Raw genomic sequence first — 5,896 nt, forward strand, 5'->3', positions numbered from 1 at the left:
CTGTGACCCGACAGCAGGACAGGCATAGCTTGAAGAGGGGTTTGGCAGACTAATGTGACCCGACAGCAGAGAGGTCATAGCTTGAAGGAGGGGGTTGGACAAGCTTAATGTGACCCGACAGCAGGGACAGGTCATAGCTTAAGGAGGGGTTGGACAGCTAATGTGACCCGACAGACAGGTCATAGCTTGAAGGAGGGGGTTGGACAGCTAATGTGAACCCGACAGCAGGGACAGGTCATTAGCTTGAAGGAGGGGGTTGGACAGCTAATGTGACCCGACAGCAGCGACAGGTTCATAGCTTGAAGGAGGGGGTTGGACAGCTAATGTGACCCGACAGCAGGACAGGTCATAGCTTGAAGGAGGGGTGGACAGCTAATGTGACCGACAGCCAGGACAGGGTCAATAGCTTGAGAGGCGAGGCGGGTTTGCAACAAATCAGCGTGGTCTCTCCTCAAGCAGACAGACATGTCTTTGTTGGGGGGTTTTTTTTTTTTTTTTTTTTTTTCCTTTTCTTTCAATTTAGTTTCAGCAGGGCAAAGATGCCTCTAGAATAGAAAGATTCAGAACTTTTTTGAAGGAGCGAGCGACGAGTGGGAAAAAATATATGGCAAGCCTAGAAATCCAAATTGGTCTTCAGAGACAGATGGGAAGGGTTGAGGGGTGAGCTGAAGGGATGGGACTAAAAACAAACAAAAAAGATAGCGCTAATAATGTAAACAATTATTCTGTCCATGAATTGTAGTATACGGTGTTGAGTGATATAACATTCTGAGGCATAATATCATGCAGGAAGTGGAAGATATAAGTACATATTAATAGATAATTGAGCATAATTTCGCTTCATTAGTTTACTCCAACCCGACAGCAGGACAGGTCATAGCTTGAAGGAGGGGGTTGGACAGCTAATGTGACCCGACAGCAGGACAGGTCATAGCTTGAAGGAGGGGGTTGCAACAATCAGCGTGGTCTCTCCTCAAGCAGACAGACATTTCTTTGTCTCCTTTGTTTCAGCAGGCATGCGGTGGTGTAACTTCAGATAAAATATATAAACAAATATCTATATACACATAATTATAACAGTTAAAATTGAAAATCATTTCCCTTAAATGAAAAGTGATATGTAAACATGCACACGTCTCACTGAGTCGCCTCAATCCAGGCTCCATAAAGACTAAAATGAGCCCCGATATCCAATGACCATTGGCCGACAATTCTATGTTATGATAGTAGAGGTGATGTGGTCATTGAAATGTTGTCCTGTATGTACTGGTTAGAGGTGTTGCAGGGTCAGACAGACCCTGTGGTCCATAGAGATAAAGTATACGTCTCAAATGGCACCCTATTCCCTAATAGTCCACTACTTTTGATAGGGTTCTGGTCTAAAGTAGTGCACTATATAAGGAATAGGGTGCCATTTGGGACTGTTTTACTTCTACTCCATGGTCATTGGACATGTGGCTCTGTTTTAGTGGGTCCTGGACGTGATAGTCCCGGCTCAGTGTGGTTTTAAAGGGATCTAGGGCCGAAGACATCAAAGCCTCGCCCCGTAAGCGGAGCTCAGGGTCAGTCCTAATGGCACCCTATTCCCTATTTCAGTGCACTACTTTTTGACCAGGGACCAAAGGGCCGGCGTAAATCACAAACTTTCATTGTATGCGGGTGATCTTCTGTTGTTTATTTTGAACCCTCACAGTACAGTCCCCCCGGTTATAGATACGTGGGATATGAATTCGGCAAGATCTCTGGTTACAAGCCAAACCTGAACAAGTGAATGACACAGTATGTAGTGCAATTTTGATGGAATTCCTTTTAAAATTACCAAGGGCCCCTTCACCTACCTTGGCATAAAAATGACTATCAGCTACAATGACTTGCTCAGGTTCAACTTCAAACCACAACTAGAACTTACCAGACAAGACATTTCACCATTGTCCACGCTGCCAATCTCCCTCGCAGGCCGCATTCGTTGACCCCATAGGGCTCTGGTCAAAAGTAGTGCATTATTTAGGGAATAGGGTGCCATTTGGGACAAACACTCTGTGTTGAATACGGGCTCACTTCACTCTCACCCCCCTGTGCCATGCACCCTAACCCTTACATCCTACATAGGGCGGTGCACAATTGGTCCAGGGTTTGGCCGGTGTAGGCCGTCATTGTAAGTAAGAATTTGTTCTTAACTGACTTGCCTAGTTAAATAAAGGTTAAATAAATAAATAAAATAAAGAAATCCTAGGGTACGAGGGTGCTATGGTGCCAGAGGGGATGTTTTGTGTACCAGCCCCAGACTGAGTCATTGAAGTGACCCACTAAAGAACACTGATCTATATGTGCTCTTCTATAGTCTCAAACTCTACACTAATAATATATCATTAAAAAACACATTCATGTGCACCACACCTATTTCCACGATATACAAATACTGTGTCTGCACATATATAGTTGGCTACTATTGTTGGGACAGTACTATAAGGGTATATCGTAGTAGCTGCCACACTATCTCTGCCTCACTGGTGTCTTACCTGTTCAGCTCTTGCCATTCGGTTTGATTTTAAGAGTGATTTTCAGTTCAGCACATTTTAATTGATAATATATCTTCCTGTTGCCTGAATGGTACGGCCCAGCAACAAACATGAATGGAATTACACCCACCATTTTCAGTCGAGCCCCTGGGTTTTGCACTCTTGGACAGCGAGCTGATGGTTTCACACTGTAATTAGGAATAGTGCTTCACAGTGTAGATCCTCCTGAAATAGCAGGTTAAATTTAGGTCCAGTCCAAGCTGTGCTAAATCAGACCCCTCAGGCCTGGGGCAGTCAGGCTGTTATTCTATCACTAGCTAGCTGGATCCATTTCAATCTCTAACCCTCTAAAAGTGTTCTCTGGGACATCTGTTGCTGGGTGAGGCTTGTTGATTCAATCTAAAGCTGTCCTAACACATTACAGTAAGGACCTACCATGCCTCCTTCAGTCTCCTCTCCCTCTACACTGGGCTCTGTTCCTAATGCTGTCCTACTGGGCTTTCCTGATTGGGACACAGGGCTCATCTCTGCTCTCAGTGATCTCTGTCTCTACAGTAATACGGAAGTCAGGTCCGCTCTACCCTGTCTCCCCTCTACACTGAGTTCTGTTCCACGGATCCGTCTGGACAGACCAATGGCCCTGAGTAACTTAGTGAAGATGGTGAGATAAAAACACTTCGACTTCCCTTTCCCCCAAGGCCTGACACCAGATCAGCCATTGATATTCTTCAAATTCTAGTTTAAACATGCTTGTTGTGGGCCAAAATGATGGGGGAAAAAAATCCCTACATGTTAGTTTGAGTTTCCCATGCCACTGTTGCTGTGGATTTTGCCTTGCTGCCACCGTCAAGCATAAACAAAGCAGTCAATTATAGATGCTCTCTTTCTGTTTCATGTCTCAGGCAGTGTTCTGGCATCGTGGAAAGACACTGGAGTGAATACCCTACAAGCTCTGATTCATTATTCAACGGGTTCCTCAAAGAGAGAGGAGCACTTATATACATCACTACAACACACATCAGGGCACACACACACACACAACACACACCACACACACACACACACGAACACACACACAAAAACAACAAAGAAACCAACATAACAAAAAAGAAACAAAACACACACACACACACCCAAACCACACCACACACACAAACCACACACACACACGACACACACACACACACACGCTTACTTTCATCTGCTGTATCGATCTCCCATCCCTCACTTCTTCTTCTAAATACTCTTTTCTTCTCTTCCTGTCTGTTCCCCTTCTACGCCAACTTCTGGGTTTCTCATCTCTCTTTATGTGTTTCTTTATCCTCCATCTCTCTATCCCTCCTTTGAGGATCATGGCAGTATCAAAATGAATCTAAATGTTGGTTGGGACTGTGTTTTGCCCAAAAGGCAGTGGGTGGGCAGTAACTATGCGGTGGGTTTGGGCTAAAGCTGGGTCTGGAGCCGGGGTTAACTGAGCTAGTGGGCCGGTGGCAGGGTCAGAAGTTCAAAGTTTAACAAGGAAGTTCTAGAAGGCTAGAACATGGACACAACAGGCAAGTGGGTCATTACGGGCTTGGTTCATTCTGAAGTGGTGCCATTCGTCCAAAGGGGCAAGTTGGACGTATTAGTTGGTTTGTCAGTTTTTTAGAGGAATATAGGTCCTCTTCCTTCTCAAAATGATCTCCTCCCACACGAGCCAGGGAGTCCTCTCGCGTCCACCCTTTCCTCTCCTCGACTACCTCCTCAGATGCACGCTGCTAATGAAGGCGAAGGTTTGCGTCTCTCTACCACCTCGCTCGAGGTCCTGACGCGAGGTTACAAACCTTCACTCGAGGTGCGTCGATCTACACTCACTCACTCCTCGTTATAAGAGGACCGGAGCTGTTCTTGCTCCTGTACTCTAGCGAAAAGGTAAAAAGCCCTTCCGCTCCTTCTAAAGCGACAGAACCACTCCTGCAGGAGAGAGAAGTGAGACTGTTCCTCGTATGTAGGAGCCGAGAGGAAAGTAAGGAGCTGTAATTATAGAGCTACGGACCTCCATCAGGTAGTCCTCCATACCAGTCCTGCTCCTCCGACACCTCCCCTCTTTCACCCCTGCTCTAGTAGTATTAAAGCATAAGAGGAGAAGAAACAAGAGACCTGGCGCCGGCAGTCCACTCGCGCGCGGCTGCCTCTCCGGCGGGTGTGTTCGGGACTCGGACCCGTGCGTCGTGTCCTAGCTAGTACCGGAGAGCTCCTGCACACGGTTCGTCGTCTCTAGAGCGAGCCTAGCAGGTCGCGTGTCGTCATGAAGACGAACCTCCGTACTTTCGTAACGAAGGTGAAGAGGATCACCACACCTTCTTCTCCTCGCTACTAACACATCTCTCCCTAATGACACCTCAACTACTCAACTCCTCGCTATCCATATGCTCCCTCCCTCCTTGGAGCTGATGGCCCAACACCCTCCTCATTACCTCCACACCTCTCTCCTCTACATCTCCCTCTATAACACAGAATGAAGCCAAGCGTCGCTTATATGTCCTCTACGCCCCCTCCGTCTCCTCGCATCCACGTCGCTGTCCATGTTTCCTAGCTTTCCTACTGAGACTTCGCTGTTCAACCTTTATCGAACCTCCTTGCACCCTCCTCGATACGCACCCCATCCTCGCCCTCCTCTAACACTAAGCTCCTCTCCTCTAGCACCTTCCTCACCTCCTCGTAGCATCCACGCATTCCCTCTCTACGCACACCTCCTATCGCCCTCCAACACCCACTGCCCACTGTTCACCTCTTGGCCACAACCTACTCTCCTGCCGTATTCGAGGCCCAAAACGAACAGGTTCCACCAGTCACACATCTCCTCTATAAGATCTTCTTTCCTCCTATCACTTACGTCTCGCTACATACACACTGCTCTACCTCTATCCACCCTCACAACATGGGCCTCTACGGACGGCGATTACGCATCGAGCCTGTGACCGAGAGGTCACTAGTTTCCTCCAATGGGGGAACTGGACATAAAGAGGAGAGATACAGGAAGTGGGAACAGTTATACAAGCCGAGTCCAGCAGATCAGGTATTGCGATGTACGGAGGGAGCAGAGAGGGTCGATGATAATTGAGGTAGAAGATGGGAAGAGTATTGATATGATGGCATCGCTCGAAGAACTCAGTCGGTCGAGGTGCCGATCTGCGCGCAGTGGATTGGCTGCTTAAATGCGGGCACACAGCGAAGATGGAAAGTAAAGGTGTGGGCTGTGTGTTGTGGTGTGTCTGTGGTCTCTTGAATGAGGTGGTGTTGTGTGTGGTGGTGTGCTGTGGTGTGTGTGTTGGTGTGTGGTGGTTGGATGTGTGGTGTGGTGTGTGGTGATGTGTGTGTGTGTGTGCTTGTGCTGG

At 47.5% G+C, this 5,896-nt stretch overlaps 1 protein-coding gene across 1 annotated transcript in view; it reads right to left on the reverse strand.

The window, feature by feature from the left end:
- Window positions 1–3,683: 3,683 nt before the first annotated feature.
- LOC111959411 (diacylglycerol kinase beta-like) overlaps window positions 3,684–5,896 on the reverse strand; it is a 142,065-nt gene continuing 139,852 nt past the window's right edge. The window contains exon 27 of the mRNA XM_023980927.2: window positions 3,684–4,239. The gene's annotated coding sequence lies outside the window, so the exon portion shown is untranslated. The remainder of the gene's footprint in view (window positions 4,240–5,896) is intronic.

Source organism: Salvelinus sp. IW2-2015, linkage group LG36 (assembly GCF_002910315.2).
Source record: "Salvelinus sp. IW2-2015 linkage group LG36, ASM291031v2, whole genome shotgun sequence".
In the NCBI taxonomy this organism is placed as follows: Eukaryota; Metazoa; Chordata; class Actinopteri; order Salmoniformes; family Salmonidae; genus Salvelinus; species Salvelinus sp. IW2-2015.